This window comes from Ranitomeya imitator, unplaced genomic scaffold (genome assembly GCF_032444005.1).
Source record: "Ranitomeya imitator isolate aRanImi1 unplaced genomic scaffold, aRanImi1.pri SCAFFOLD_1137, whole genome shotgun sequence".
NCBI lineage: Eukaryota > Metazoa > Chordata > Amphibia > Anura > Dendrobatidae > Ranitomeya > Ranitomeya imitator.
Window position 1 is genome coordinate 1 of NW_027193957.1, and position 23,361 is coordinate 23,361.

At 43.8% G+C, this 23,361-nt stretch overlaps 3 non-coding genes and 3 pseudogenes across 3 annotated transcripts; all 6 read left to right on the plus strand.

Annotated features, from left to right (window-relative positions):
* On the plus strand, window positions 1-128 carry LOC138654447 (U2 spliceosomal RNA; annotated as a pseudogene; the record flags this gene model as incomplete).
* A 2,297-nt stretch (window positions 129-2,425) lies between these two features.
* Window positions 2,426-2,611, plus strand: LOC138654446 (U2 spliceosomal RNA). Its single transcript, XR_011316299.1, has one exon. It is a non-coding gene; the product is annotated as a U2 spliceosomal RNA (small nuclear RNA).
* A 973-nt stretch (window positions 2,612-3,584) lies between these two features.
* LOC138654444 (U2 spliceosomal RNA) lies at window positions 3,585-3,777 on the plus strand. Its single transcript, XR_011316298.1, has one exon. It is a non-coding gene; the product is annotated as a U2 spliceosomal RNA (small nuclear RNA).
* A 6,152-nt stretch (window positions 3,778-9,929) lies between these two features.
* LOC138654450 (U2 spliceosomal RNA) lies at window positions 9,930-10,130 on the plus strand (annotated as a pseudogene).
* Window positions 10,131-16,294: 6,164 nt separating this feature from the next.
* On the plus strand, window positions 16,295-16,495 carry LOC138654451 (U2 spliceosomal RNA; annotated as a pseudogene).
* A 969-nt stretch (window positions 16,496-17,464) lies between these two features.
* Window positions 17,465-17,657, plus strand: LOC138654448 (U2 spliceosomal RNA). The gene has a single exon (XR_011316300.1). It is a non-coding gene; the product is annotated as a U2 spliceosomal RNA (small nuclear RNA).
* Window positions 17,658-23,361: the final 5,704 nt, after the last annotated feature.

The window sequence follows — 23,361 nt, forward strand, 5'->3', positions numbered from 1 at the left end:
ACGTCCCCCCATGTGGGGACCATATATTAAATGGCTTTTTGGAACAGGGAGCTGGAAATGGAGCTTGCTCTGTCCACTCCATGCATTGACCCGCTATTGCCAGTCTCTCCGGGAACAGTGCACTCCTTCTCTGATCCGGTTTCTAAAAACAGATTGAATGGAAATTAGTCAGCACAGCAAGTTGTCTTGGAACCCTAGATGGGAATTTATTTCAGGGTTGTTAAGGAAGCACATTTCACATGCCGCTGGCTGCCAAATGTAGCATGCTGCTCGATTTCACTTGCCTAATTGCAACATTTTGTGTGCCTTGCTTTCACCTCTGTATGTATGTATGTATGTATGTATGTATGTATGTATGTATGTATGTATGTCAAGCATTGCATTGCATTCAATAGGCAATCAATCAATCAATCAGGCAATCAATTTTCAGTCTTTCCTGGTTGCTGCCACAGGTGTGTTAAGATGTAGGCCTGAATTAGGCCTTTCTTACAGTGTAGCAAATATACTGTGCCATCTACAGAATTAGGCCCCTGCCTGCTGTCAGCACTTGGTATTTAAATTGAAGCATCCAATGAGTAGTTCTGCCATACATACCACATTTGTGACCACCGATCATGAATTCTTTTGGAAGACATTGTTTACCTCTTGTGGACCACCGACTTTGAAATGCGGTGTATGATAGGTATTTGAAAAAAAGGAAAACTGGTGTCTGTGCTGATCTCGAATCTGCTAGTCTTGTGTCTTGTAGATACACCTGTGTGAGGAGTATTCTAATGCTTTTGACCAACCAGGTGCGCTGCCTGCAGTCGATAGAATCTTAGCACGGAACCTTCACCTGCAGTCACAATGGGGATGGTGGGTGTGTCAAAGTGGGCAGAGTTATGCAGATTCAAAACGCGTTGGGCGCAGCTTCAACGAGCACACACAGACACACACAGCCAAACAACCGACCAAAACCCAAGCACACCCGAACTGTCATTGAGAATGCATCCAGAGTTTCTGAAAATGTCTTCCTTGCGGCAATCTTTGGCTCGGTCTCCACAATGGGTGTCGGTTGTAGGCCTGGGTGCGTCTGAAATGGCCAACCATTTCAGGCCATCGCTTCTCGGCCTTTTGGCTAAGATCAAGTGCAGTGGCTTAATTGTTGCTGTACTTGGTCTGGCCTAAGGTGCCCAGGGTACCCGGCTCCTTGGCCTGGGGGGATCGCTGCATTTGACAGTGTGGCTTCACCCCCCTGCTGCTATTGGGGAGTCGGATTAGTCCCTGGGCAACGAGAGGCGATCACCCTTGCCACTACATCTGTAGTGGGCAACTGTTCCAACACATAGCTGTTGGGGCAACATTGGAGATATGGAGTTCTGGAGGAAGAGGAGCTGCTTGCGGTTCTTTCGAAAGCCAGGCATGGAGGACGTCTTGTTGGATGAAAAGCGGATTATGGACTTTTTTGTGGATTTTGGAGCAATCTGGAAAGAAGATATTTTGTGTATGCAAGAAGCAAGATATAGAAGGAGCTTTGACGTGACTTTAAAATCAGAAGGTAAATGTTTGGATTTCTTTAAGTGGTGGAATGGAGAAAACTTTGGAGATATTGGTCTGATGGTATCATGTATGGGAAAACCAAGAAGTGTTGTTGTATGTATGGATGACCCTTTTGTAGACACTGAAGAGGTGTTGAGTTATTTGAAGACAAAGTATGTGGAGGCAAAGTTTCAGAAAATTTTTTTGAATACTATTGGTGTATGGAATGGAAAAAGACGTTTTTTGGTATGGACAAAGGAAGATGAGGAGTTGTTGGTAGGAAAAATTATGATAAACGGGAAGTTTGGGTTTTGTTATGTGGAAAGAGAGAAAACTTTAGCAGTGAATTTTGAACTTTTTGAGAAGATGGAAGGAGTTTTGGAAAAGAAAGAAGATGAAGAAATCGAGAGAAGGGAATGTATGGAGGAGCTTAAGGAGAGATTTATAATGGATAAAGATGAAGACAAAGTTAGAAAGGTTGAAAGTGCGGAGAAAAGAGTTAATAAAAAATGGAAACGGAAGATAATTCAAAAGGAGAAAAGGGAGACTGTGTGTAAAGAGAAGGAAAAGACAATGGGAAAAATAGAGTTTCAGGGTGAGGAAGATTTTTTTGAGTATTGGGAGGAGGGAGTTAAAAAGGAAAAAAAAGAGACTGGGAGTAAAGAGAAGGGAAAGGAAAAAGGGAAAAAAATGGTGATGATTCAGGAAGATATAATATTTGACTATAGAGACATTTGGTTACCTGAGGAGTACAAATAGGATAGTTTGTTTTTGTTTATAAAGATATTCTATAGGGATATTGTGTTCTGTATTATGTATATGATGTGATTTGTATTTTATTTTTAACAGAAGTGGTTTCAAAATGATGATGTCGAACTCATGTTTAAGTCGTTTAATACGATTAATTTTATTTTTGAGCTTTGATACTGATGAAACCGTATCTGTTCTTATCAGTTTAATATCTGATACGTCCCCCATGTGGGGACCATATATTAAATGGCTTTTTGGAACAGGGAGCTGGAAATGGAGCTTGCTCTGTCCACTCCATGCATTGACCCGCTATTGCAGTCTCTCCGGGAACAGTGCACTCCTTCTCTGATCCGGTTTCTAAAAACAGATTGAATGGAAATTAGTCAGCACAGCAAGTTGTCTTGGAACCCTAGATGGGAATTTATTTCAGGGTTGTTAAGGAAGCACATTTCACATGCCGCTGGCTGCCAAATGTAGCATGCTGCTCGATTTCACTTGCCTAATTGCAACATTTTGTGTGCCTTGCTTTCACCTCTGTATGTATGTATGTATGTATGTATGTATGTATGTATGTATGTATGTATGTCAAGCATTGCATTGCATTCAATAGGCAATCAATCAATCAATCAATCAGGCAATCAATTTTCAGTCTTTCCTGGTTGCTGCCACAGGTGTGTTAAGATGTAGGCCTGAATTAGGCCTTTCTTACAGTGTAGCAAATATACTGTGCCATCTACAGAATTAGGCCCCTGCCTGCTGTCAGCACTTGGTATTTAAATTGAAGCATCCAATGAGTAGTTCTGCCATACATACCACATTTGTGACCACCGATCATGAATTCTTTTGGAAGACATTGTTTACCTCTTGTGGACCACCGACTTTGAAATGCGGTGTATGATAGGTATTTGAAAAAAAGGAAAACTGGTGTCTGTGCTGATCTCGAATCTGCTAGTCTTGTGTCTTGTAGATACACCTGTGTGAGGAGTATTCTAATGCTTTTGACCAACCAGGTGCGCTGCCTGCAGTCGATAGAATCTTAGCACGGAACCTTCACCTGCAGTCACAATGGGGATGGTGGGTGTGTCAAAGTGGGCAGAGTTATGCAGATTCAAAACGCGTTGGGCGCAGCTTCAACGAGCACACACAGACACACACAGCCAAACAACCGACCAAAACCCAAGCACACCCGAACTGTCATTGAGAATGCATCCAGAGTTTCTGAAAATGTCTTCCTTGCGGCAATCTTTGGCTCGGTCTCCACAATGGGTGTCGGTTGTAGGCCTGGGTGCGTCTGAAATGGCCAACCATTTCAGGCCATCGCTTCTCGGCCTCCTATGGCTAAGATCAAGTGTAGTATCTGTTCTTATCAGTTTAATATCTGATACGTCCCCCATGTGGGGACCATATATTAAATGGCTTTTTGGAACAGGGAGCTGGAAATGGAGCTTGCTCTGTCCACTCCATGCATTGACCCGCTATTGCAGTCTCTCCGGGAACAGTGCACTCCTTCTCTGATCCGGTTTCTAAAAACAGATTGAATGGAAATTAGTCAGCACAGCAAGTTGTCTTGGAACCCTAGATGGGAATTTATTTCAGGGTTGTTAAGGAAGCACATTTCACATGCCGCTGGCTGCCAAATGTAGCATGCTGCTCGATTTCACTTGCCTAATTGCAACATTTTGTGTGCCTTGCTTTCACCTCTGTATGTATGTATGTATGTATGTATGTATGTATGTATGTCAAGCATTGCATTGCATTCAATAGGCAATCAATCAATCAATCAGGCAATCAATTTTCAGTCTTTCCTGGTTGCTGCCACAGGTGTGTTAAGATGTAGGCCTGAATTAGGCCTTTCTTACAGTGTAGCAAATATACTGTGCCATCTACAGAATTAGGCCCCTGCCTGCTGTCAGCACTTGGTATTTAAATTGAAGCATCCAATGAGTAGTTCTGCCATACATACCACATTTGTGACCACCGATCATGAATTCTTTTGGAAGACATTGTTTACCTCTTGTGGACCACCGACTTTGAAATGCGGTGTATGATAGGTATTTGAAAAAAAGGAAAACTGGTGTCTGTGCTGATCTCGAATCTGCTAGTCTTGTGTCTTGTAGATACACCTGTGTGAGGAGTATTCTAATGCTTTTGACCAACCAGGTGCGCTGCCTGCAGTCGATAGAATCTTAGCACGGAACCTTCACCTGCAGTCACAATGGGGATGGTGGGTGTGTCAAAGTGGGCAGAGTTATGCAGATTCAAAACGCGTTGGGCGCAGCTTCAACGAGCACACACAGACACACACAGCCAAACAACCGACCAAAACCCAAGCACACCCGAACTGTCATTGAGAATGCATCCAGAGTTTCTGAAAATGTCTTCCTTGCGGCAATCTTTGGCTCGGTCTCCACAATGGGTGTCGGTTGTAGGCCTGGGTGCGTCTGAAATGGCCAACCATTTCAGGCCATCGCTTCTCGGCCTTTTGGCTGCGATCGATCAGTTTAACTGTGAGATTGTAGTCAGGTCGGGTGCTTTCGGTACCCTCTCTCTCGGCCTGGGGGGATCGCTCCTCTTCGGAGGGGCTTCACCCCCCTGCTGCTATAGGGAGAGAGGATTAGTCCGGAGCAACGAGTTGCGATCGCCTTAAAAGGGCGCTAGCCTTTTTTTGTGTTTACAGCTGGAGTTCTTTCTCGGAAGGATGCCGGCTGCACTTACCTTTGCATCGGGTGAACCCCGGATGAGGAACACGGTCCGTATCGAGGTCTTGGAGAGATTCCGGAAGGAGAAAGAAATCCGCTACGTTTGCAACACCGTCCTTCTTGGGATCCTGGAGTTCGGCAGAGAGGACATCTTCTGTTTTCAGGACAATGAGCAGAAAGGTACTTATACTATTACCTTTAGGAGCCATGGTTGTTGTCAGCAGTTGGTCCAAAAGGTGAATGACAACATCTTTGCTGATGAACTGGAGGGCCTGGTCTTCTCCCTGCTTTTCGTCCAAGAGGAGGTACAAATGATTGTTTTCTTTCCAAATCCTTTTGTGGAAGTACTGGACATTTTAACCTGTTTGCGTCGCTATTGCGATGAAGTAACCTTTCAAGGGAATGTTAAAAACGCCGTTGGTTTCTGGTGTGGCAAGCGGAAATTCCTGGTGCGGCTGAAGAAAAATCCGGAGGGCTTTGGAGGAACAGAACATCCCCCCTCTACCATCACCATTGGGAAGAGCCGTGGCTACTTATTCTACACAGGTATGCCTATGTATTGCAGGAACTGTGGCAAGATGGGGCATACCCAAGGGAATTGTGTGGAAAGAAGGGCATTCCGCTGCAGCAATTGTGGTCAATTCGGACACTTCATGAAGGATTGCCCTCAAAAGAAGGCTTGTAACCTATGCGGGGAGGTTGGACATATGTTCCGAGGATGCCCACATAGGACTAAAGTCCGTACGTATGCAGAGGCGGCTGAGAGACCCGTGCCAAGGCAGGAACCAGCTATTGTCCCGGTCCATGCTGAGCTGAGTATCCCGGAGACCGGAGTAAGGCCTGAGCCAAGTCCCACTGTTCCTACAGCAGGGGAGGCGGCTGAGAAGGCCAAGGGCGCAGAGGAGAAGGTGGGGACGGAGCAGGAGTGTGGTGGCCCTCAGGGAGGCCCTCCTGTGTCGAAGTCCCGGAAAAAGGGCGGAGGGCGGACCACCCAGAGACTGGAGCAGGGGGACTCTCCCGTTGGGGGGGTAACCCTTGTGTCGAAGGTCTCGAATGAGGCTGGTGTGTTGGAGCAGAGCGCCCCCACTATGTTGGCGGTGGGGGGCACTGTGGCGAAGACCCCAGTCATTCCCAGGGACTCGAGCCAGCAGACCGCAGTTTTTTCTCCTACAGGTGATGGTGTGGATGAGGTCATTGTGCCAGATCCGGAGGCCCCCCAGGAAGTAAGAGGCCATGTAGCTATCACAGAGGACGACTGTACGAGTGAGCTGCCTGAGCCTTCTGGAAAGAAGCTGCGAGGGGATACTCTTCTGGAGGCCAATCCAGAGTCTCCGGATGTGTGTTTTCCCAGCGGAGACATGTGGCTGAACACGGACTCTTCTGGGTATCCATTACCGGGTTCCTCGGATCCCCAGAACATTGACTCTTTTTCCACACTGCCAGATGTGATTGAGGAGTTTATGGAAGTCATTGAGGATATCTCTCCTCCCTCATGACATAAATGCCATCCATGAGGTGTCTCTCACTTAATGTGAGATCTCTAAAGAGCCCTGTCCGCAGGGCTGCTCTTTTTGATTTTTTTGAAACATTAGACTTTGATATATGTTTTTTACAGGAGTGTGGTCTGCAGCATGGAATCCGGTATAACGAGATAAAAAAGGACTGGAAACTAGGGCCCTCTGTATGGTCGGGCTCGAACGAAAACAAGTCTGCTGGTGTGGGTCTGCTCTGCCGAGGTAATAACATCATCATCTCCTCTGTTACTGAGATTGTACCCGGCAGAGCTATCCTAGTGCATTTGTGTTTTAATAATTTTAATTTCCGTGTCATTAATGTGTACGCTCCACCAGATAAACAGGAGCGTATACGTTTGTTTGAAATTCTACCGGTATTCTGTGTAGGGTCATCTCCTCTCTTGGTAGCTGGGGACTTTAATTGCCTGAATGTGAATGAGCGCCGAGGAGGGGGTGACCCAATCCGTAAGTTAGATAAGTCGTGTTTTTTACTAAATAGCTTGCAGACTGATTTTAAGTTATGCGATGCCTGGAGGTCGCTTTCGCCGACGGACCCAGGATTTACATGGTCCGGTCGGGGAGTGGCTTCCAGGATCGATTTTATGTTTTTATCTGAGGATTTTAGCCCTGTACAATTTGTTTTAATGCCTAATTTATTCTCTGATCATAAAATGTTAAGCGTAAAGATAGAGTATCAAGGAGAGCTGAGGATAAATAGAGGTTTGTGGCGTCTGGGGGTCCATTTGCTGGAAGACCCTCAGGTGAGGTCAGACTTCTGTAATGCCTACCAGGAATGGAGACAGTTAAGGCCTCCATATATTAAAATCCTATCCTGGTGGGAAGTGATCAAAGATAAAATAAGGTTTTTTTTTATCAGGGCTGGAAAGAGGAAGGCGCGGCGGAAAAAGCAGATTTATGTAAATTTAAATATGAGACTGCAAACTCTCCATAAATTTAAAGAGATAGGACTAGAGGTGGAAGATGATATTGCAAGCCTAAAAACTGAAATACAATTGTGCCTTGATCAAAAAGGTAAAGAAATAATTTTTAATTCCAAAGTGAAACATTTAGAAGAAGGTGAGAAGTGTACACGTTTCTTTTTTAAAAAAGTGATGGAGAAAAAGGAGACGATCACCTGTCTTGATGGAGAAACAACTGTGGAAGGTATGAAGAAGGTGGCTTTTAATTTTTATAGAGACCTTTTTAGTAAAAAAAGTGTAAATAATGTTTTTTTACAAGATGCTCTTAATATCCTGGATTTTAAGTTAAGTTCTGTAGACCAGGGGTTTTTAATAGAAGATCTTAGCATGGAAGAACTTTTTAGTGTTTTTAAAAGTTTTTCAAAAGGGAAAGCCCCAGGAGCAGATGGTCTACCTGTTGAATTTTATTTGACTTTTTGGGATGTTTTAAAGGAGGATCTTTTAGCACTTTTTAAAGAGGTTTTTATGTGTTCAGAGCTGCCTAAGTCATGGAGGAGGGGGATAGTGTCCTTAATTTATAAGAAAAAGGGCGCTCGTGATGACCTCAGGAATTGGAGGCCTATCACCCTCCTCAACATGGACTATAAAGTTTTAGCTAAAATTATTGCTTGTCGTTTTAAAACTGTGATTAATAAATTGATACAACCCGAACAAGTATGTGGAGTACCAGGGAGGAATATTGCTGAGATTTTAAATGTTATTAGAGATGCAATATGGTACTCTAGGGATAGAAGTCAGAGCCTGGCCCTGTTGGCGCTGGACTTTGAAAAGGCGTTTGACAGGGTCTCGCATGAGTATCTTTTTAAAGTTTTAAAACAAATGGCGATCCCCGACATGTTTTTATCTCGTATTATGATTTTATATAATAATGTGTTTTCTCAAATTTCTGTCAATGGTTTTTTAACAGATTTTATCCCGTTGGAATCCGGAGTGAAGCAGGGGTGTCCATTATCCCCAATTCTTTTTATTTGTGCTATGGAACCCCTGCTGTGTATGATCCGGAGAGATAAAGTGGTCCGAGGGGTTCCTATTCCGGGTGGAGGAGGGGCCCAAGTCAAAGTATTTGCCTACATGGATGATGTTACTGCCATCTGTACAGATCCTGCTTCACTCCGGAGAGTGGTAATGTGCACCAATTTTTTTAGTCAGGCTTCAGGTTTTAAAATGAATTTTAATAAAACTGAATGTTTGATTTTGGGTTCCTGGGATACAAATGACCTACCAGCAGTAAAATTGAGGCACGACGAGGTAAAAATTTTGGGTATAGTATTTGATGCTAAAAATGATGGACACGTGAGCTGGGAGGAGGTACAGCATAAAATGGTGAAAAAGCTCTCCTTCTGGAATTTGAGATGCTTGTCGATTGAAGGGAAAATTTTAATTATTAAATCTGTTTTATTGCCTATGATGCTTTATGTTGCCATGGTATATCCTCCTTCTGAGTTGATACTAAAAAAACTAACTCGATGTATTTTTATGTTCATTTGGGGATCAAAAATGGAAAAGCTGAGGCGAACGGAAATGTACAAGAAACAACAAAATGGAGGAAAAGATGTCCCTGACTTGCATTTGTATTTATATGTAAATTTCTTTTGTTTTTGTTTTAAAGTTTTTAACACTAATTCTACTTTTAGTCTGTTTTTAAAATATACTTGCGGTTTTATCTTTAAAAAATGGTTCAGGCCATGTTTATCAGCACCCATTTTATTATGCCCGCCCAAGCATTTTATTGTTTTAGAAAAGGTGATAAGGACTTATAAATTAAAGGACTTGGATGCCGATCTCCTTCTGGACAGAAAAAAATTGATGGTTCATCTGAGAAGAGAAGAAGGAGTGTCCCCTGTGAGCAACTTCTCCTGGAGTAGATCCAAGCGTGTGTGGAGGAACGTTTTTGGGAAATTCTTGGCCAACATTCACAAAGACATCGCATGGATGGCTGCCCACCAGTGCCTCCCAACCAGAGACTTCCAGCACAGGAGAGGCCTGGTGGCGCGGGCAAAGTGCCCAAGAGACTCTTGCCGAGAGGATGAGACTGTTTTGCACCTTTTCTGGAACTGCTGTTTTGCACAAGAACTTTGGGGGAGATTGGGGATACTTTTAAAATGGGTTTGTGGTCTTAAAGATTTTAGCTATGAGTATGTTTTATATGGACTTTTTAATTGCCCCACTACACACCAGTTCAAAGTATGCTGGTGTATAATAAACTGTGCCAAAAATGCAATCTGGAAAGCGAGAAACATTTTACTTTTTAACCGTGATTTTATCTCTGTAAATGATTGTATTAAATTGGCTTTTAGTGAAATGTTTATTTATTTCTTAAAGGATGTTAAAGATGTGGGGAAGAAGGAAGCGAATCGTAGATGGTGTTTTTATATGTGGAATACTGTTTTATATTAAGTTGTTTCATGTTGTTGTATTTTATTATTGTAATTGTTTATGTTTCTTTTGCACAAAAGGTTTCATTTTTTCTTGTTGTTCTATGTCTTATGACTAAATAAAATTTTGTTGAAACCTTATCTGTTCTTATCAGTTTAATATCTGATACGTCCCCCATGTGGGGACCATATATTAAATGGCTTTTTGGAACAGGGAGCTGGAAATGGAGCTTGCTCTGTCCACTCCATGCATTGACCCGCTATTGCAGTCTCTCCGGGAACAGTGCACTCCTTCTCTGATCCGGTTTCTAAAAACAGATTGAATGGAAATTAGTCAGCACAGCAAGTTGTCTTGGAACCCTAGATGGGAATTTATTTCAGGGTTGTTAAGGAAGCACATTTCACATGCCGCTGGCTGCCAAATGTAGCATGCTGCTCGATTTCACTTGCCTAATTGCAACATTTTGTGTGCCTTGCTTTCACCTCTGTATGTATGTATGTATGTATGTATGTATGTATGTATGTATGTATGTATGTCAAGCATTGCATTGCATTCAATAGGCAATCAATCAATCAATCAGGCAATCAATTTTCAGTCTTTCCTGGTTGCTGCCACAGGTGTGTTAAGATGTAGGCCTGAATTAGGCCTTTCTTACAGTGTAGCAAATATACTGTGCCATCTACAGAATTAGGCCCCTGCCTGCTGTCAGCACTTGGTATTTAAATTGAAGCATCCAATGAGTAGTTCTGCCATACATACCACATTTGTGACCACCGATCATGAATTCTTTTGGAAGACATTGTTTACCTCTTGTGGACCACCGACTTTGAAATGCGGTGTATGATAGGTATTTGAAAAAAAGGAAAACTGGTGTCTGTGCTGATCTCGAATCTGCTAGTCTTGTGTCTTGTAGATACACCTGTGTGAGGAGTATTCTAATGCTTTTGACCAACCAGGTGCGCTGCCTGCAGTCGATAGAATCTTAGCACGGAACCTTCACCTGCAGTCACAATGGGGATGGTGGGTGTGTCAAAGTGGGCAGAGTTATGCAGATTCAAAACGCGTTGGGCGCAGCTTCAACGAGCACACACAGACACACACAGCCAAACAACCGACCAAAACCCAAGCACACCCGAACTGTCATTGAGAATGCATCCAGAGTTTCTGAAAATGTCTTCCTTGCGGCAATCTTTGGCTCGGTCTCCACAATGGGTGTCGGTTGTAGGCCTGGGTGCGTCTGAAATGGCCAACCATTTCAGGCCATCGCTTCTCGGCCTTTTGGCTGCGATCGATCAGTTTAACTGTGAGATTGTAGTCAGGTCGGGTGCTTTCGGTACCCTCTCTCTCGGCCTGGGGGGATCGCTCCTCTTCGGAGGGGCTTCACCCCCCTGCTGCTATAGGGAGAGAGGATTAGTCCGGAGCAACGAGTTGCGATCGCCTTAAAAGGGCGCTAGCCTTTTTTTGTGTTTACAGCTGGAGTTCTTTCTCGGAAGGATGCCGGCTGCACTTACCTTTGCATCGGGTGAACCCCGGATGAGGAACACGGTCCGTATCGAGGTCTTGGAGAGATTCCGGAAGGAGAAAGAAATCCGCTACGTTTGCAACACCGTCCTTCTTGGGATCCTGGAGTTCGGCAGAGAGGACATCTTCTGTTTTCAGGACAATGAGCAGAAAGGTACTTATACTATTACCTTTAGGAGCCATGGTTGTTGTCAGCAGTTGGTCCAAAAGGTGAATGACAACATCTTTGCTGATGAACTGGAGGGCCTGGTCTTCTCCCTGCTTTTCGTCCAAGAGGAGGTACAAATGATTGTTTTCTTTCCAAATCCTTTTGTGGAAGTACTGGACATTTTAACCTGTTTGCGTCGCTATTGCGATGAAGTAACCTTTCAAGGGAATGTTAAAAACGCCGTTGGTTTCTGGTGTGGCAAGCGGAAATTCCTGGTGCGGCTGAAGAAAAATCCGGAGGGCTTTGGAGGAACAGAACATCCCCCCTCTACCATCACCATTGGGAAGAGCCGTGGCTACTTATTCTACACAGGTATGCCTATGTATTGCAGGAACTGTGGCAAGATGGGGCATACCCAAGGGAATTGTGTGGAAAGAAGGGCATTCCGCTGCAGCAATTGTGGTCAATTCGGACACTTCATGAAGGATTGCCCTCAAAAGAAGGCTTGTAACCTATGCGGGGAGGTTGGACATATGTTCCGAGGATGCCCACATAGGACTAAAGTCCGTACGTATGCAGAGGCGGCTGAGAGACCCGTGCCAAGGCAGGAACCAGCTATTGTCCCGGTCCATGCTGAGCTGAGTATCCCGGAGACCGGAGTAAGGCCTGAGCCAAGTCCCACTGTTCCTACAGCAGGGGAGGCGGCTGAGAAGGCCAAGGGCGCAGAGGAGAAGGTGGGGACGGAGCAGGAGTGTGGTGGCCCTCAGGGAGGCCCTCCTGTGTCGAAGTCCCGGAAAAAGGGCGGAGGGCGGACCACCCAGAGACTGGAGCAGGGGGACTCTCCCGTTGGGGGGGTAACCCTTGTGTCGAAGGTCTCGAATGAGGCTGGTGTGTTGGAGCAGAGCGCCCCCACTATGTTGGCGGTGGGGGGCACTGTGGCGAAGACCCCAGTCATTCCCAGGGACTCGAGCCAGCAGACCGCAGTTTTTTCTCCTACAGGTGATGGTGTGGATGAGGTCATTGTGCCAGATCCGGAGGCCCCCCAGGAAGTAAGAGGCCATGTAGCTATCACAGAGGACGACTGTACGAGTGAGCTGCCTGAGCCTTCTGGAAAGAAGCTGCGAGGGGATACTCTTCTGGAGGCCAATCCAGAGTCTCCGGATGTGTGTTTTCCCAGCGGAGACATGTGGCTGAACACGGACTCTTCTGGGTATCCATTACCGGGTTCCTCGGATCCCCAGAACATTGACTCTTTTTCCACACTGCCAGATGTGATTGAGGAGTTTATGGAAGTCATTGAGGATATCTCTCCTCCCTCATGACATAAATGCCATCCATGAGGTGTCTCTCACTTAATGTGAGATCTCTAAAGAGCCCTGTCCGCAGGGCTGCTCTTTTTGATTTTTTTGAAACATTAGACTTTGATATATGTTTTTTACAGGAGTGTGGTCTGCAGCATGGAATCCGGTATAACGAGATAAAAAAGGACTGGAAACTAGGGCCCTCTGTATGGTCGGGCTCGAACGAAAACAAGTCTGCTGGTGTGGGTCTGCTCTGCCGAGGTAATAACATCATCATCTCCTCTGTTACTGAGATTGTACCCGGCAGAGCTATCCTAGTGCATTTGTGTTTTAATAATTTTAATTTCCGTGTCATTAATGTGTACGCTCCACCAGATAAACAGGAGCGTATACGTTTGTTTGAAATTCTACCGGTATTCTGTGTAGGGTCATCTCCTCTCTTGGTAGCTGGGGACTTTAATTGCCTGAATGTGAATGAGCGCCGAGGAGGGGGTGACCCAATCCGTAAGTTAGATAAGTCGTGTTTTTTACTAAATAGCTTGCAGACTGATTTTAAGTTATGCGATGCCTGGAGGTCGCTTTCGCCGACGGACCCAGGATTTACATGGTCCGGTCGGGGAGTGGCTTCCAGGATCGATTTTATGTTTTTATCTGAGGATTTTAGCCCTGTACAATTTGTTTTAATGCCTAATTTATTCTCTGATCATAAAATGTTAAGCGTAAAGATAGAGTATCAAGGAGAGCTGAGGATAAATAGAGGTTTGTGGCGTCTGGGGGTCCATTTGCTGGAAGACCCTCAGGTGAGGTCAGACTTCTGTAATGCCTACCAGGAATGGAGACAGTTAAGGCCTCCATATATTAAAATCCTATCCTGGTGGGAAGTGATCAAAGATAAAATAAGGTTTTTTTTTATCAGGGCTGGAAAGAGGAAGGCGCGGCGGAAAAAGCAGATTTATGTAAATTTAAATATGAGACTGCAAACTCTCCATAAATTTAAAGAGATAGGACTAGAGGTGGAAGATGATATTGCAAGCCTAAAAACTGAAATACAATTGTGCCTTGATCAAAAAGGTAAAGAAATAATTTTTAATTCCAAAGTGAAACATTTAGAAGAAGGTGAGAAGTGTACACGTTTCTTTTTTAAAAAAGTGATGGAGAAAAAGGAGACGATCACCTGTCTTGATGGAGAAACAACTGTGGAAGGTATGAAGAAGGTGGCTTTTAATTTTTATAGAGACCTTTTTAGTAAAAAAAGTGTAAATAATGTTTTTTTACAAGATGCTCTTAATATCCTGGATTTTAAGTTAAGTTCTGTAGACCAGGGGTTTTTAATAGAAGATCTTAGCATGGAAGAACTTTTTAGTGTTTTTAAAAGTTTTTCAAAAGGGAAAGCCCCAGGAGCAGATGGTCTACCTGTTGAATTTTATTTGACTTTTTGGGATGTTTTAAAGGAGGATCTTTTAGCACTTTTTAAAGAGGTTTTTATGTGTTCAGAGCTGCCTAAGTCATGGAGGAGGGGGATAGTGTCCTTAATTTATAAGAAAAAGGGCGCTCGTGATGACCTCAGGAATTGGAGGCCTATCACCCTCCTCAACATGGACTATAAAGTTTTAGCTAAAATTATTGCTTGTCGTTTTAAAACTGTGATTAATAAATTGATACAACCCGAACAAGTATGTGGAGTACCAGGGAGGAATATTGCTGAGATTTTAAATGTTATTAGAGATGCAATATGGTACTCTAGGGATAGAAGTCAGAGCCTGGCCCTGTTGGCGCTGGACTTTGAAAAGGCGTTTGACAGGGTCTCGCATGAGTATCTTTTTAAAGTTTTAAAACAAATGGCGATCCCCGACATGTTTTTATCTCGTATTATGATTTTATATAATAATGTGTTTTCTCAAATTTCTGTCAATGGTTTTTTAACAGATTTTATCCCGTTGGAATCCGGAGTGAAGCAGGGGTGTCCATTATCCCCAATTCTTTTTATTTGTGCTATGGAACCCCTGCTGTGTATGATCCGGAGAGATAAAGTGGTCCGACGGGTTCCTATTCCGGGTGGAGGAGGGGCCCAAGTCAAAGTATTTGCCTACATGGATGATGTTACTGCCATCTGTACAGATCCTGCTTCACTCCGGAGAGTGGTAATGTGCACCAATTTTTTTAGTCAGGCTTCAGGTTTTAAAATGAATTTTAATAAAACTGAATGTTTGATTTTGGGTTCCTGGGATACAAATGACCTACCAGCAGTAAAATTGAGGCACGACGAGGTAAAAATTTTGGGTATAGTATTTGATGCTAAAAATGATGGACACGTGAGCTGGGAGGAGGTACAGCATAAAATGGTGAAAAAGCTCTCCTTCTGGAATTTGAGATGCTTGTCGATTGAAGGGAAAATTTTAATTATTAAATCTGTTTTATTGCCTATGATGCTTTATGTTGCCATGGTATATCCTCCTTCTGAGTTGATACTAAAAAAACTAACTCGATGTATTTTTATGTTCATTTGGGGATCAAAAATGGAAAAGCTGAGGCGAACGGAAATGTACAAGAAACAACAAAATGGAGGAAAAGATGTCCCTGACTTGCATTTGTATTTATATGTAAATTTCTTTTGTTTTTGTTTTAAAGTTTTTAACACTAATTCTACTTTTAGTCTGTTTTTAAAATATACTTGCGGTTTTATCTTTAAAAAATGGTTCAGGCCATGTTTATCAGCACCCATTTTATTATGCCCGCCCAAGCATTTTATTGTTTTAGAAAAGGTGATAAGGACTTATAAATTAAAGGACTTGGATGCCGATCTCCTTCTGGACAGAAAAAAATTGATGGTTCATCTGAGAAGAGAAGAAGGAGTGTCCCCTGTGAGCAACTTCTCCTGGAGTAGATCCAAGCGTGTGTGGAGGAACGTTTTTGGGAAATTCTTGGCCAACATTCACAAAGACATCGCATGGATGGCTGCCCACCAGTGCCTCCCAACCAGAGACTTCCAGCACAGGAGAGGCCTGGTGGCGCGGGCAAAGTGCCCAAGAGACTCTTGCCGAGAGGATGAGACTGTTTTGCACCTTTTCTGGAACTGCTGTTTTGCACAAGAACTTTGGGGGAGATTGGGGATACTTTTAAAATGGGTTTGTGGTCTTAAAGATTTTAGCTATGAGTATGTTTTATATGGACTTTTTAATTGCCCCACTACACACCAGTTCAAAGTATGCTGGTGTATAATAAACTGTGCCAAAAATGCAATCTGGAAAGCGAGAAACATTTTACTTTTTAACCGTGATTTTATCTCTGTAAATGATTGTATTAAATTGGCTTTTAGTGAAATGTTTATTTATTTCTTAAAGGATGTTAAAGATGTGGGGAAGAAGGAAGCGAATCGTAGATGGTGTTTTTATATGTGGAATACTGTTTTATATTAAGTTGTTTCATGTTGTTGTATTTTATTATTGTAATTGTTTATGTTTCTTTTGCACAAAAGGTTTCATTTTTTCTTGTTGTTCTATGTCTTATGACTAAATAAAATTTTGTTGAAACCTTATCTGTTCTTATCAGTTTAATATCTGATACGTCCCCCATGTGGGGACCATATATTAAATGGCTTTTTGGAACAGGGAGCTGGAAATGGAGCTTGCTCTGTCCACTCCATGCATTGACCCGCTATTGCAGTCTCTCCGGGAACAGTGCACTCCTTCTCTGATCCGGTTTCTAAAAACAGATTGAATGGAAATTAGTCAGCACAGCAAGTTGTCTTGGAACCCTAGATGGGAATTTATTTCAGGGTTGTTAAGGAAGCACATTTCACATGCCGCTGGCTGCCAAATGTAGCATGCTGCTCGATTTCACTTGCCTAATTGCAACATTTTGTGTGCCTTGCTTTCACCTCTGTATGTATGTATGTATGTATGTATGTATGTATGTATGTATGTATGTATGTCAAGCATTGCATTGCATTCAATAGGCAATCAATCAATCAATCAGGCAATCAATTTTCAGTCTTTCCTGGTTGCTGCCACAGGTGTGTTAAGATGTAGGCCTGAATTAGGCCTTTCTTACAGTGTAGCAAATATACTGTGCCATCTACAGAATTAGGCCCCTGCCTGCTGTCAGCACTTGGTATTTAAATTGAAGCATCCAATGAGTAGTTCTGCCATACATACCACATTTGTGACCACCGATCATGAATTCTTTTGGAAGACATTGTTTACCTCTTGTGGACCACCGACTTTGAAATGCGGTGTATGATAGGTATTTGAAAAAAAGGAAAACTGGTGTCTGTGCTGATCTCGAATCTGCTAGTCTTGTGTCTTGTAGATACACCTGTGTGAGGAGTATTCTAATGCTTTTGACCAACCAGGTGCGCTGCCTGCAGTCGATAGAATCTTAGCACGGAACCTTCACCTGCAGTCACAATGGGGATGGTGGGTGTGTCAAAGTGGGCAGAGTTATGCAGATTCAAAACGCGTTGGGCGCAGCTTCAACGAGCACACACAGACACACACAGCCAAACAACCGACCAAAACCCAAGCACACCCGAACTGTCATTGAGAATGCATCCAGAGTTTCTGAAAATGTCTTCCTTGCGGCAATCTTTGGCTCGGTCTCCACAATGGGTGTCGGTTGTAGGCCTGGGTGCGTCTGAAATGGCCAACCATTTCAGGCCATCGCTTCTCGGCCTCCTATGGCTAAGATCAAGTGTAGTATCTGTTCTTATCAGTTTAATATCTGATACGTCCCCCATGTGGGGACCATATATTAAATGGCTTTTTGGAACAGGGAGCTGGAAATGGAGCTTGCTCTGTCCACTCCATGCATTGACCCGCTATTGCAGTCTCTCCGGGAACAGTGCACTCCTTCTCTGATCCGGTTTCTAAAAACAGATTGAATGGAAATTAGTCAGCACAGCAAGTTGTCTTGGAACCCTAGATGGGAATTTATTTCAGGGTTGTTAAGGAAGCACATTTCACATGCCGCTGGCTGCCAAATGTAGCATGCTGCTCGATTTCACTTGCCTAATTGCAACATTTTGTGTGCCTTGCTTTCACCTCTGTATGTATGTATGTATGTATGTATGTATGTATGTATGTATGTATGTATGTCAAGCATTGCATTGCATTCAATAGGCAATCAATCAATCAATCAGGCAATCAATTTTCAGTCTTTCCTGGTTGCTGCCACAGGTGTGTTAAGATGTAGGCCTGAATTAGGCCTTTCTTACAGTGTAGCAAATATACTGTGCCATCTACAGAATTAGGCCCCTGCCTGCTGTCAGCACTTGGTATTTAAATTGAAGCATCCAATGAGTAGTTCTGCCATACATACCACATTTGTGACCACCGATCATGAATTCTTTTGGAAGACATTGTTTACCTCTTGTGGACCACCGACTTTGAAATGCGGTGTATGATAGGTATTTGAAAAAAAGGAAAACTGGTGTCTGTGCTGATCTCGAATCTGCTAGTCTTGTGTCTTGTAGATACACCTGTGTGAGGAGTATTCTAATGCTTTTGACCAACCAGGTGCGCTGCCTGCAGTCGATAGAATCTTAGCACGGAACCTTCACCTGCAGTCACAATGGGGATGGTGGGTGTGTCAAAGTGGGCAGAGTTATGCAGATTCAAAACGCGTTGGGCGCAGCTTCAACGAGCACACACAGACACACACAGCCAAACAACCGACCAAAACCCAAGCACACCCGAACTGTCATTGAGAATGCATCCAGAGTTTCTGAAAATGTCTTCCTTGCGGCAATCTTTGGCTCGGTCTCCACAATGGGTGTCGGTTGTAGGCCTGGGTGCGTCTGAAATGGCCAACCATTTCAGGCCATCGCTTCTCGGCCTTTTGGCTGCGATCGATCAGTTTAACTGTGAGATTGTAGTCAGGTCGGGTGCTTTCGGTACCCTCTCTCTCGGCCTGGGGGGATCGCTCCTCTTCGGAGGGGCTTCACCCCCCTGCTGCTATAGGGAGAGAGGATTAGTCCGGAGCAACGAGTTGCGATCGCCTTAAAAGGGCGCTAGCCTTTTTTTGTGTTTACAGCTGGAGTTCTTTCTCGGAAGGATGCCGGCTGCACTTACCTTTGCATCGGGTGAACCCCGGATGAGGAACACGGTCCGTATCGAGGTCTTGGAGAGATTCCGGAAGGAGAAAGAAATCCGCTACGTTTGCAACACCGTCCTTCTTGGGATCCTGGAGTTCGGCAGAGAGGACATCTTCTGTTTTCAGGACAATGAGCAGAAAGGTACTTATACTATTACCTTTAGGAGCCATGGTTGTTGTCAGCAGTTGGTCCAAAAGGTGAATGACAACATCTTTGCTGATGAACTGGAGGGCCTGGTCTTCTCCCTGCTTTTCGTCCAAGAGGAGGTACAAATGATTGTTTTCTTTCCAAATCCTTTTGTGGAAGTACTGGACATTTTAACCTGTTTGCGTCGCTATTGCGATGAAGTAACCTTTCAAGGGAATGTTAAAAACGCCGTTGGTTTCTGGTGTGGCAAGCGGAAATTCCTGGTGCGGCTGAAGAAAAATCCGGAGGGCTTTGGAGGAACAGAACATCCCCCCTCTACCATCACCATTGGGAAGAGCCGTGGCTACTTATTCTACACAGGTATGCCTATGTATTGCAGGAACTGTGGCAAGATGGGGCATACCCAAGGGAATTGTGTGGAAAGAAGGGCATTCCGCTGCAGCAATTGTGGTCAATTCGGACACTTCATGAAGGATTGCCCTCAAAAGAAGGCTTGTAACCTATGCGGGGAGGTTGGACATATGTTCCGAGGATGCCCACATAGGACTAAAGTCCGTACGTATGCAGAGGCGGCTGAGAGACCCGTGCCAAGGCAGGAACCAGCTATTGTCCCGGTCCATGCTGAGCTGAGTATCCCGGAGACCGGAGTAAGGCCTGAGCCAAGTCCCACTGTTCCTACAGCAGGGGAGGCGGCTGAGAAGGCCAAGGGCGCAGAGGAGAAGGTGGGGACGGAGCAGGAGTGTGGTGGCCCTCAGGGAGGCCCTCCTGTGTCGAAGTCCCGGAAAAAGGGCGGAGGGCGGACCACCCAGAGACTGGAGCAGGGGGACTCTCCCGTTGGGGGGGTAACCCTTGTGTCGAAGGTCTCGAATGAGGCTGGTGTGTTGGAGCAGAGCGCCCCCACTATGTTGGCGGTGGGGGGCACTGTGGCGAAGACCCCAGTCATTCCCAGGGACTCGAGCCAGCAGACCGCAGTTTTTTCTCCTACAGGTGATGGTGTGGATGAGGTCATTGTGCCAGATCCGGAGGCCCCCCAGGAAGTAAGAGGCCATGTAGCTATCACAGAGGACGACTGTACGAGTGAGCTGCCTGAGCCTTCTGGAAAGAAGCTGCGAGGGGATACTCTTCTGGAGGCCAATCCAGAGTCTCCGGATGTGTGTTTTCCCAGCGGAGACATGTGGCTGAACACGGACTCTTCTGGGTATCCATTACCGGGTTCCTCGGATCCCCAGAACATTGACTCTTTTTCCACACTGCCAGATGTGATTGAGGAGTTTATGGAAGTCATTGAGGATATCTCTCCTCCCTCATGACATAAATGCCATCCATGAGGTGTCTCTCACTTAATGTGAGATCTCTAAAGAGCCCTGTCCGCAGGGCTGCTCTTTTTGATTTTTTTGAAACATTAGACTTTGATATATGTTTTTTACAGGAGTGTGGTCTGCAGCATGGAATCCGGTATAACGAGATAAAAAAGGACTGGAAACTAGGGCCCTCTGTATGGTCGGGCTCGAACGAAAACAAGTCTGCTGGTGTGGGTCTGCTCTGCCGAGGTAATAACATCATCATCTCCTCTGTTACTGAGATTGTACCCGGCAGAGCTATCCTAGTGCATTTGTGTTTTAATAATTTTAATTTCCGTGTCATTAATGTGTACGCTCCACCAGATAAACAGGAGCGTATACGTTTGTTTGAAATTCTACCGGTATTCTGTGTAGGGTCATCTCCTCTCTTGGTAGCTGGGGACTTTAATTGCCTGAATGTGAATGAGCGCCGAGGAGGGGGTGACCCAATCCGTAAGTTAGATAAGTCGTGTTTTTTACTAAATAGCTTGCAGACTGATTTTAAGTTATGCGATGCCTGGAGGTCGCTTTCGCCGACGGACCCAGGATTTACATGGTCCGGTCGGGGAGTGGCTTCCAGGATCGATTTTATGTTTTTATCTGAGGATTTTAGCCCTGTACAATTTGTTTTAATGCCTAATTTATTCTCTGATCATAAAATGTTAAGCGTAAAGATAGAGTATCAAGGAGAGCTGAGGATAAATAGAGGTTTGTGGCGTCTGGGGGTCCATTTGCTGGAAGACCCTCAGGTGAGGTCAGACTTCTGTAATGCCTACCAGGAATGGAGACAGTTAAGGCCTCCATATATTAAAATCCTATCCTGGTGGGAAGTGATCAAAGATAAAATAAGGTTTTTTTTTATCAGGGCTGGAAAGAGGAAGGCGCGGCGGAAAAAGCAGATTTATGTAAATTTAAATATGAGACTGCAAACTCTCCATAAATTTAAAGAGATAGGACTAGAGGTGGAAGATGATATTGCAAGCCTAAAAACTGAAATACAATTGTGCCTTGATCAAAAAGGTAAAGAAATAATTTTTAATTCCAAAGTGAAACATTTAGAAGAAGGTGAGAAGTGTACACGTTTCTTTTTTAAAAAAGTGATGGAGAAAAAGGAGACGATCACCTGTCTTGATGGAGAAACAACTGTGGAAGGTATGAAGAAGGTGGCTTTTAATTTTTATAGAGACCTTTTTAGTAAAAAAAGTGTAAATAATGTTTTTTTACAAGATGCTCTTAATATCCTGGATTTTAAGTTAAGTTCTGTAGACCAGGGGTTTTTAATAGAAGATCTTAGCATGGAAGAACTTTTTAGTGTTTTTAAAAGTTTTTCAAAAGGGAAAGCCCCAGGAGCAGATGGTCTACCTGTTGAATTTTATTTGACTTTTTGGGATGTTTTAAAGGAGGATCTTTTAGCACTTTTTAAAGAGGTTTTTATGTGTTCAGAGCTGCCTAAGTCATGGAGGAGGGGGATAGTGTCCTTAATTTATAAGAAAAAGGGCGCTCGTGATGACCTCAGGAATTGGAGGCCTATCACCCTCCTCAACATGGACTATAAAGTTTTAGCTAAAATTATTGCTTGTCGTTTTAAAACTGTGATTAATAAATTGATACAACCCGAACAAGTATGTGGAGTACCAGGGAGGAATATTGCTGAGATTTTAAATGTTATTAGAGATGCAATATGGTACTCTAGGGATAGAAGTCAGAGCCTGGCCCTGTTGGCGCTGGACTTTGAAAAGGCGTTTGACAGGGTCTCGCATGAGTATCTTTTTAAAGTTTTAAAACAAATGGCGATCCCCGACATGTTTTTATCTCGTATTATGATTTTATATAATAATGTGTTTTCTCAAATTTCTGTCAATGGTTTTTTAACAGATTTTATCCCGTTGGAATCCGGAGTGAAGCAGGGGTGTCCATTATCCCCAATTCTTTTTATTTGTGCTATGGAACCCCTGCTGTGTATGATCCGGAGAGATAAAGTGGTCCGAGGGGTTCCTATTCCGGGTGGAGGAGGGGCCCAAGTCAAAGTATTTGCCTACATGGATGATGTTACTGCCATCTGTACAGATCCTGCTTCACTCCGGAGAGTGGTAATGTGCACCAATTTTTTTAGTCAGGCTTCAGGTTTTAAAATGAATTTTAATAAAACTGAATGTTTGATTTTGGGTTCCTGGGATACAAATGACCTACCAGCAGTAAAATTGAGGCACGACGAGGTAAAAATTTTGGGTATAGTATTTGATGCTAAAAATGATGGACACGTGAGCTGGGAGGAGGTACAGCATAAAATGGTGAAAAAGCTCTCCTTCTGGAATTTGAGATGCTTGTCGATTGAAGGGAAAATTTTAATTATTAAATCTGTTTTATTGCCTATGATGCTTTATGTTGCCATGGTATATCCTCCTTCTGAGTTGATACTAAAAAAACTAACTCGATGTATTTTTATGTTCATTTGGGGATCAAAAATGGAAAAGCTGAGGCGAACGGAAATGTACAAGAAACAACAAAATGGAGGAAAAGATGTCCCTGACTTGCATTTGTATTTATATGTAAATTTCTTTTGTTTTTGTTTTAAAGTTTTTAACACTAATTCTACTTTTAGTCTGTTTTTAAAATATACTTGCGGTTTTATCTTTAAAAAATGGTTCAGGCCATGTTTATCAGCACCCATTTTATTATGCCCGCCCAAGCATTTTATTGTTTTAGAAAAGGTGATAAGGACTTATAAATTAAAGGACTTGGATGCCGATCTCCTTCTGGACAGAAAAAAATTGATGGTTCATCTGAGAAGAGAAGAAGGAGTGTCCCCTGTGAGCAACTTCTCCTGGAGTAGATCCAAGCGTGTGTGGAGGAACGTTTTTGGGAAATTCTTGGCCAACATTCACAAAGACATCGCATGGATGGCTGCCCACCAGTGCCTCCCAACCAGAGACTTCCAGCACAGGAGAGGCCTGGTGGCGCGGGCAAAGTGCCCAA